We start from the raw sequence: 10,037 nt of genomic DNA, 5'->3' as shown, positions 1-10,037 counted from the left end.
GGATTCTAGTGATACAGTCAAGCATACTGACAAAACAGTAAAAAATACTGACATGTAGACCACAAACCATAAGCACTGGGGTCCTGACTAGCAGGATTCTAGTGACACAGTCAAAACACACTGACAATCAGGCAGAAATTGGGGGTAACATGCAAAGAAAGATGGTACTTTCCTACACCTGACAGTACCATCCTAAATGCATGAACTCTGGTCCAGCCATGCAACATCACGGGCATCTCTTGTGCTTAGGTGTTATGCGTTGCAGTTTCTTAGGTGTTAGATATGTTCTGTGGAGAAAGTTATTATGCACCAATTTGAAGCAGGCATTACTTGACACTGCATGCATGAGGCTACAAATGTTAGCTCAGTCCCCGTCACCCAGTGGATCCCATAAATCTGCATCCCATGCAGTGCGCGCTCATCTCAGGGGCCCTGACATGTCTACGCATTGCTCTATACAGTACAGTTATAAGGTGTCGCCCCGACCCACAGTTCAGAAGGATGTCCAATGTGTGTGTGGTTTGTGGCACATTCGGGTAAGAGGGCCAGTTTCCTTTCACCACATCTGCAATTCAAGCATTATGGAGGAAGTTTCAAAGGCCCAATGCAAAAGCCTCACACACTTGTTCATAAGTAATGAAGTACTCACCCGATATAAGTCTCCCATCAGGCCACAACAGCCCATCCTCCATGCTTGAAAGGACATATTGTCCATTATGTGACAAATTGGCTTCAGTATCCATACGGGCAGTTCCTTTTCAAACGGAGCCCTCTTTAGTGCTGTTTCAACAAAGTTCTCACATATTTTGGCTGTGTGTCAAACTACATAAGGCCTATATCTGGCCATACCTACCTACACCCTCCATTAGGATTGCCAAAAGCTGTTCCATGTCCATGAAACCAACTAAGAGTCGCCGCTCCCAGGTGTCCCCATCCACAAACCAAGTGGCTGCAAGCTGTAGGTGGGAGGCCCAAAATGTGCTTCGGGATAGGACAGAGCAGGTTTTGTAATATATATCAACATCTGGGCAACATTACCATTTTAGATATGGCTAGCCTACCCATCAATGAGAGCAGCAATTTGTTCCAGAAGGATATAGAGTGTTCCAGGATGTCCAGCACCCGCTCGACATTGAGTCGGAGTTGTTGTTTGTCAGTATGTGCCACCTGGATCCCCAAGTAACAAAAGTACTCCATCTCCTTACCTAGACACCCCAATCATGAAGACTGTGGTGGGCCCACACCGCCAGGGGCTCTACAGCAAGGTCAAAAAGGAGGGGGGACAGCCCTGTCTCGTCCTGCATCCCAAAGATCAGGCCTCCACTCGTGTATGACCCATGTGCACCCTAGCAACTGGATTAGTTTACAATAGTTTTACCCAGCCCCATAATATGTGACTATACCCATGGACACTAGTACCTCCACAAGTAGTCCCAGTCCACTGTATCAAAGGCTTTTTCTGAGTCTATTGATACCAATGCCCTTTTTACAGTTCTGGACTCAACTTTGTGAATGAAGGATGTTTGTTAAGTGTTGCAGGTTTCTACCCGTAGGCCCGCCCGGAATGAATCAGCACTGGTCCTTATGCATTACCTGGGTCATATGGGGTGCCAGTCGATTCGCAAGAAATGTGCAGAGTATTTTTACATCTGTCTGCACTAATCATGGTAAGTGGCCTGTAGACAGTTGAATCCGGTGCATTTCCCCCAGACTCAGAAACATACAGATATCCCCTTCCTGTATTGTAGGGGGCAGGACCCTTTTTTCATACAGTTCCTGAAATACTTCCAGAAGGTTCTACATTATTGTAGCTGAGAAGGCTTGCCACATTTCAGTTGGGAACCCATCACCTCCTGGCGCTTTAGCCCGCAAGAGATGTGCCAGTGCCGTTCTCAGTTCCTCCAAGGTAAGAGGGGCATCCAGCTCATCCATGGGTGACCTTGATAGCCTTGAAAGACCCACACCTCTCAGTAATCGAATTTATGTAGATGGCGTTATGGTGGGGTCCATGTTCACACACTGCTTAGGTGCAGACGAAACACCCCCTGGGATCCCGGACCTGGTAGTGACCCTAGCACCATCTCTGGATATCAAATGTGTGACCGCAGGGAGCAGGTGCTCCCTTCGTGATATCCAGGTGAGCAACCATCCCGATTTGTCACCATCCTTGTGTAATCGCTGCCTATGTTGTTTGAGCGTGTACTTATCCAGCCTGTCCCATATATCTTCAATTTGTCTACGTAGTGGTAGGTCTCAAGGGTGTACCTCCAAAACCAGTGAATCCCCAGCCTGCAGGCACCAAATCCACCTCCTAATCCAGTTCCCATCCCAACTGCCTCCGTACATTGCACATGAGGCCCATACAGGTGCCCCTCAATACCGCCTTCAGTGCATCCCTTTCTGTGGCTGTAGGAAGTTAGCTCTGTGTATACTATTTCAAAGTAAGAAATAGTGTGCACAGAGTCCAGGGGTTCCCCTTAGAGGTAAGACAGTGGCAAAAGTAGATCATTCTAATATTCTATTTTGTGGTAGTGTGGTCGAGCAGTAGACTTACAAGAGGGTAGTGTTAAGCATTTGTTGTACACACACAGGCAATAAATGAAGAATACACAATCAAAGACTAACTCCAGGCCATTAGGTTTTTATATGGAAAAATATATTTTCTTAGTTTATTTTAAGAACCACAGGTTCAAGATTTACAATTAATACTTTAAATGTAAGGTACTTCACTTAGATACTTTAGGAACTTTGAATGAAAACAATATCATGTACAGTCTTTGTAAAAATGGCAATAAGCTATTTTCAAAGTGGACACTGTGCAAAAATCAACAGTTCCTGGGGGAGGTAAGTAAAGGTTAGTTTTGAAGGTAAGTAAAACACTTAAAAGTCTCAAGTTTGGGGCATAGGCAGCCCACCGTTGGGGGTTCAAGGCAACCCCAAAGTTACCACACCAGCAGCTCAGGGCCAGTCAGGTGCAGAGGTCAAAGAGGGGCCCAAAACACATAGGCACCTATGGGATACAGGGGTGCTCCGGTTCCAGTCTGCCAGCAGGTAAGTACTTGCGTCCTCAGGGGGCAGACCAGGGGGGTTTTGTAGAGCACCGGTAGGGGGGAGGAGCAGGGGGGGGGGGGGGGGACACGAGAAGGCACACAAAGTACAACCTCAGCGGCACAAGGGCGTCCGGGTGCAGTGAACAAAGCAGGCGTCGGGTTTTAGATTGAAAACAATGGAGGGACCCGGGGGTCACTCTAGCGTTGCAGGCAGGCACAGCGGGGGCTTCTCAGGACAGCCACCACCTGGGCTAGGCAGAGGGTCGCCCGGGGGTCGCTCTTGCACGGACGTTCGGTTCTTTCGGGTCCTGGGGGCTATGGGTGCAGTGTTGGTACTAGGCGTTGGGTCCCTTGTTACAGGCAGCCTCTAGATTCTCTCTGCAGGCATCGCTGTGGGGGCTCAGGGGGGTCGTCTCTAGTTACTCACAGGCTCGCAGTCGCCGGGGAGTCCTCCCTGATGTGTTGGTTTTCTGCAGGTTGAACCGGGGGTGTCGGGTGCAGAGTGTGAAGTCTCACTCTTACGGCGGGAAACGTGCAGTCTTTGAAAGTTGCTTCTTTCTTGCAAAGAAGTAGCTGGTTTTGAACAGGGCCGCTGTTCACAGGAGTTTCTTTGTCCTTTAGTCCAGGGCAGTCCTCTGAGGCTTCAGAGGTCGCTGCTCCCTGTCGGATGCATCGCTGGAGCAGGTTTTCGAAGCTGGAGACAGGCCGGTAGGGCTGAGGCCAAATCAGTTGTCGTCTTCCTCCTTCTCTGCAGGCCTGTAGGTCAGCAGTCCTTCTTTCTTCAGATTGCAGGAATCTGATTTCCTGGGATCTTGGGAGCCCCTAAATACTGAATTTAGGGGTGTGTTTAGGTCTGGGAGGGCAGTAGCCAATGGCTACTGTCCTTGAGGGTGGCTACACCCTCTTTGTGCCTCCTCCCTGTGGGGAGGGGGCACATCCCTAATCCTATTGGGGGAATCCTCCAAACTCAAGATGGAGGATTTCTCAAGGCAGGGGTCACCTCAGCTCAGGACACCTTAGGGGCTGTCCTGACTGGTAGGTGACTCCTCCTTGTTTCCTCATTATCTCCCCCAGGCTTGCTGCCAAAAGTGGGGGCAGTGGCCGGAGGGGCAGGCATCTGCACTAGCTGGGATGCCCTGGGGTGCTGTAACAAAAGGGGTGAGCCTTTGAGGCTCACCGCCAGGTGTTACAGTTCCTGCAGAGGGAGGTGAGAAGCACCTCCACCCAGTATCGGCTTTGTTCCTGGCCACAGAGTGACAAAGGCACTCTCCTCATGTGGCCAGCAACATGTCCGGTGTGTAGCAGGCTGGCAGGAACTGGTCAGCCTACACTAGAAGTCGGGTATGTTTTCAGGGGGCATCTCTCAGTGTGCATTTATTGTGCTGAGAAGTTTGATACCAAACTTCCCAGTTTTCAGTGTAGCCATTCAGGAACTGTGGAGTTCGTGTTTGATAAACTGCCAGACCATATACTCTTATGGCTAACTTGTACTTACAATGTCTAAGGTTTTGCTTAGACACTGTAGGGGAATAGTGCTCATGTACATATGCCCTCACCTGTGGTATAGTGCACCCTGCCTTAGGGCTGTAAGGCCTACTAGAGGGGTGACTTACATATGCCACAGGCAGTGTGAGGTTGGCATGGCACTCAGAGGGGCGTGTCATGTTGACTTGGTAATTTTCTCCCCACCAGCACACACAAGCTGTGAGGCAGTGTGCATGTGCTGAGGGAGGGGTCCCTAGGGTGGCATAAGACATGCTGCAGCCCTTAGAGACCTTCCCTGGCATCAGGGCCCTTGGTACCAGGGGTACCGGTTACAAGGGACTTACCTGAGTGCCAGGGTTGTGCCAATTGTGGAGACAAAGGTACAGTTTAGGTAAAGAACACTGGCGCTGGGGCCTGGTTAGCAGGGTCCCAGCACACTTTAAAATCATAACTTAGCATCAGCAAAGGCAAAAAGTTGGGGGTAACCATGCCAAGGAGGCATTTCCTTACACAACCCCCCCCTCCCCCCAAACAAAAGAGGATGAGACTAACCTTTCCCCAGAGAGTCTTCATTTTCTAAGTGGAAGAATCTGGAAAGGCCATCTGCATTGGCATGGGCAGTCCCAGGTCTGTGTTCCACTATTAAGTCCATTCCCTGTAGGGATATGGACCACCTCAACAGTTTAGGGTTTTCTCCTTTCATTTGCATGAGCCATCTGAGAGGTCTGTGGTCTATTTGAACTATGAAGTGAGTACCAAAGAGGTATGGTCTCAACTTCTTCAGGGACCAGACCACAGCAAAGGCCTCCCTCTCAATGGCACTCCAACGCTGCTCCCTGGGGAGTAACCTCCTGCTAACAAAAGCAACAGGCTGGTCAAGGCCATCATCATTTGTTTGGGACAGGACTTCTCCTATCCCATGTTCAGAGGCATCTGTCTGCACTATGAACTGCTTAGAGTAATCTGGAGCTTTCAAAACTGACGCTGTGCACATTGCTTGCTTCAGGGTGTCAAAGGCCTTTTGACAGTCCAAGGTCCAGTTAACTTTCTTGGGCATCTTCTTGGAGGTAAGTTCGGTGAGGGGGGGGGGGTCACTATTGATCCATAATCCTTCACAAACCTCCTATAGTAACCAGTCAAGCCAAGGTATGCCCTGACTGGGGTCTGGGTTTTTGGAGCTACTCAGTCCAGAATAGTCTGGATCTTGGGTTGGAGTGGCTGAACTTGGCCTCCACCTACAAGGTGTCCCAAGTAAACCACAGTACCCTGCCCTATCTGATATTTAAATGCCTTGATAGAGAGGCCTGCTGCTTGCAGGGCCTGCAAAACCTTCTTCAGGTGGACCAGGTGATCCTGCCAGTTGGAGCTAAAGTCAGCAATATCATCAAGATAAGCTGCACTAAAGGACTCCAAGGCAGCAAGGACTTGATTCACCAACCTTTGGAAGGTGGCAGGGACATTCTTTAAGCCAAAGGGCATCACAGTAAACTGGCAGTGCCCATCAGGTGTAGGGAATGCTGTTTTCTCTTTTGCTCCTGGTGCCATTCTTATTTGCCAGTACCCTGCTGTCAAGTCAAAGGTACTCAGGTATTTGGCAGCACCCAATTTATCAATCAGCTCATTTGCCCTTGGAATGGGGTGAGCATCTGTCTTGGTGACGGAATTAAGCCCTCTGTAGTCCACACAGAACCTCATCTCTCTCTTGCCATCTTTTGTGTGAGGTTTGGGGACGAAGACCAATGGCCTAGCCCAGGGACTGTCAGAGTGCTCAATCACTCCCAACTCCAGCATCTTGTGGACTTCCACTTTGATGCTTTCCTTAACTTGGTCAGACTGTCTAAATATTTGGTTTTTCACAGGCATGCTGTCTCCTGTGTCCACACCATGGGTACACAGGTGTGTCTGACCAGGGGTTAAGGAAAAGAGCTCAGCAAACTGCTGGAGGACTTGCCTGCAGTCAGCTTGCTGTTGCCCAGAGAGGGTGTCTGAGTAGATCACTCCATCTACTGTGCCATCCTTAGGGTCAGTGGAGAGGAGATCAGGGAGAAGTTCACTCTCTGCTTCCTGGTCCTGATCTGTAACTATCAACATGTTTACATCTGCCCTGTCATGGAAGAGTTTTAGGCGGTTAACATGGATCACCCTCTTGGGGGTCCTGCTAGTGACTAGGTCCACCAGGTAGGTGACGCCACTCTTCTTCTCTAGCACTGAGTAAGGGCCACTCCATTTGTCCTGAAGTGCCCTGGGAGCCACAGGCTCCAGAACCCAGACTTTCTGCCCTGGCTGAAACTCAACCATAGCAGCCTTTTGGTCATACCATATCTTCTGGAGTTGTTGGCTGGCCTCAAGGTTTTTACTTGCCTTTTCCATGTACTCTGCCATCCTGGAACGTAGGCTTAGTACATAGTCTACTTTATCTTGTTTAGGCTCATGGAGAGATCTCTCCCAGCCTTCTTTCACAAGAGCCAGTGGTCCCCTAACAGGATGGCCAAACAGAAGTTCAAAGGGGGAAAGCCCTACTCCCTTCTGAGGCACCTCTGTAGGCGAAAAGCAGGCATGGAAAGAGGACATCCCATCTCCTTTTGAGTTTTTCAGGGAGCCCCATGATCATGCCATTCAATGTCTTGTTAAATCTCTCAACAAGACCATTGGTTTGTGGACGGTATGGTGTGGTGAATTTTAAGTCACCCCACACTCATTCCACATGTGTTTTAGGTAAGCTGACATGAAGTTGGTACGTCTGTCAGAAACTACCTTCTTAGTAAATCCCACTCTGGTAAAAATACCAATGAGTGCTTTGGCTACTCTAGGGGCAGTAGTGGACCTAAGAGGAATTGCTTCAGGGTACCTAGTAGCATGATCCACTACTACTAGGATATACTGATCCCCTGAGGCTGTGGGAGGTTCCAGTGGACCCACTATAAAAACTTCCACTCTTTCAAAGGGGATCCCCACCACCGGAAGTGGAATGAGGGGGGCCTTTGGCAGCCACCTGTCTTACCACTGGCTTGACAGGTGGCACAGGAGGCACAAAACTCCTTCATTTTCTTGGACATATTGGGCCAATAGAAATGGTTGACTAACCTCTCCCATGTCTTGTTTTGTCCTACATGCCCAGCAAAGGGAATGTCATGGGCTAAGGTCAGAAGGAACTCCCTAAACACGTGAGGCACTACAATTCTCCTAGTTGCACCAGGTTTTCTTAGGAACACTGGGACGGGTAGATGGAAGGGGTTTGGGAGTGGAGGAAGAGGTAGTGGTTGTAGAAGGTGTACATTTGGTAAGTTTGGGTGAAGGTGCATGGACTGGATGCTGTTGTGAGGTGGATGGCTGTTGGGTGGGTGTGTGGCTGCGTTTGTGTACCTTGGGAGGTGGCCTTACAGACACACTGGGAGAGGACACAGGGGACGTGTGAATGGTAGTGGGGGTGGTGACTACAAGTGAGCGGGGTGTGGTGGTGGGTGTGCTGGTGATGGACGTAGTGGCTAAGGATGTAGTGCATGCAGGTGTGAATGGGGACGAGACAGGGAGGGAGGAGGGAGACGAGGAGGAGGGGATACAGTGGAGGCAGTGGATGTTGGTGTGTCTGCATGTGTGTGATGCTTGCGTGAGTGCCTGTGGGATGTGTTGTGCTTATGTTTGCCAGAGCTTCCCTTGTATGTTGAGGTGTGTGCATGCTGGTCTGATGGTGTGCTTGGGATAGGCTGAGGTACAGAGACTGGGAAAATGGCTGCCATCAGTGCTGAGGCCAGAGTCTGAAAAGCTTGCTGATGGGCTGCCTGACCAGAGTGAATGCCCTCCAGGTATGCATTGGTTTGTTGCAACTGCCTCTCTACACCCTGGATGGCATTCACAATGGTAGACTGCCCAACAGTGAGGGACCTGAGGAGGTCAATGGCCTCCCCACTGAGGGTAGCAGGGCTGGCAGGGGCAGGGGCTGAGGTGCCTGGGACGAAGGAGATGCCCACCCTCCTGGATGAGCGGGCACAGGACAAACGCTGAGGAGCTGCTGGGAGGGCGGTGCTGGTAGGGGGGGTGGCGGCTGTACCTGTAGACGCGGGGGACACAGATGGGCCCGCCACCGCAAGGGTGCTCCCATCAGAGGAGGAGCCCGTATCGCTGGTGTCAGCTCCTGCTCCCGCCATGGAGCTCCCCTCCGTCCCACTGGTAAATTCTGACTCCGTAGTGTCGCCCTCCAGGGCCATGTGCGATGCAGCTCCCTCCTGCTCCGGTGCCACTGCTCCTCTGCCTGATGATGCTAATGCACAAAAGAACAGGGAGACCACAAAAAGGGGCGGGGGAAAGACAGAAGAAAGACATGTTGAGTGCATGCAATACCGCTACCGTTGGGGGACAATACAGACACAGAAGCCCCCTGCACTACGCCGCGCACTTGTAGTTCCCTATTCAATCCCAGGGACATGGGTTACAAGGCTATGCCAGATTGCAGCACACATGGATGACACAGGAGCCTGACTAGGTGTAGTTGGCACTGTACACAGGTGGGGTGCCACGGGGCCTGCCTTCAGAAGGGTCCTTGCCTACTAAACTCGCCCTGGCCTAGGGGAACCCACAGCCCACCTCCCCCACCCAGACACCTACAATGTGCGCTGAATCAGCAGAATGAGAATGTACTCCCCCCCTTGTGGCTGATGTGATGCCCTCAAGCGCCCATCCAACTCCAGATACGCCACCGCCAGGATCCTGAACATCAGGGGGGTCATGGTGCGACGGGCACCCCGCCCACATTGGGAGGCCATCCCCAGCTGGGCCTCTGCCGTCTTCTTGCTCCAGCGGCGAATGTCCTCCCATCTTTTCCGGCAGTGGGTGCTCCGTCTGTGGTAGACCCCCAGGATCCGGACTTCCTTGGCGATGGCACGCCAAATGTCCTTCTTCTGGTGGGCGCTGACCTACAGGAATAGTACAGGGGAAAAAGATAAGTTATTACCGTCTGCACCGTCACAGTCAGTGGCCCGCATCCCTACCCTTGGCATGACGCACATGCACTCACCGTTGTTTCATGCATGCCTCATTCTCACCCCACCATCTTTCATCCACACCACTCCACACAGGCATTGCCCATACAGCATGCTCACGGTGTACTTACCTGTTTGTCTGGAGGACCGTATAGTAGCGTGTACTGGGGGAGGGCCTCCAACTCCTCCGTGCTGAAAGCAGGGGCCCTTTCCCCAGACACACGAGCCATTGTCTCTTCCAGACTGAGGTCACAGCAGCACTTGCAGTGTAGGTCCTCTCCTGTCGAATATCAGGTATCAAGTGATTGAACAGAGAGAAAATGGCAGTCACGTCTGCGGCGGTGCGTACCGTCACCGCCGGCGTACATCGCCTCCTGGGACCCATAGGGTCCAATGTTAACCAATGCAGGATTGCGCCGCGGTTTTCGACCGCCTACCGCGACGGTGTACAACACCAGCGCAGTTACCTCATATTCCATTGTCCCACTTTATAGGTCAGGCTGCCGCCATTTCATGGGCCCAAATG

Source organism: Pleurodeles waltl, chromosome 4_1 (assembly GCF_031143425.1).
Source record: "Pleurodeles waltl isolate 20211129_DDA chromosome 4_1, aPleWal1.hap1.20221129, whole genome shotgun sequence".
Taxonomy (NCBI): Eukaryota; Metazoa; Chordata; class Amphibia; order Caudata; family Salamandridae; genus Pleurodeles; species Pleurodeles waltl.
The sequence above is the reverse complement of the archived record's forward strand: the minus strand, read 5'-3'. Positions refer to the sequence as shown.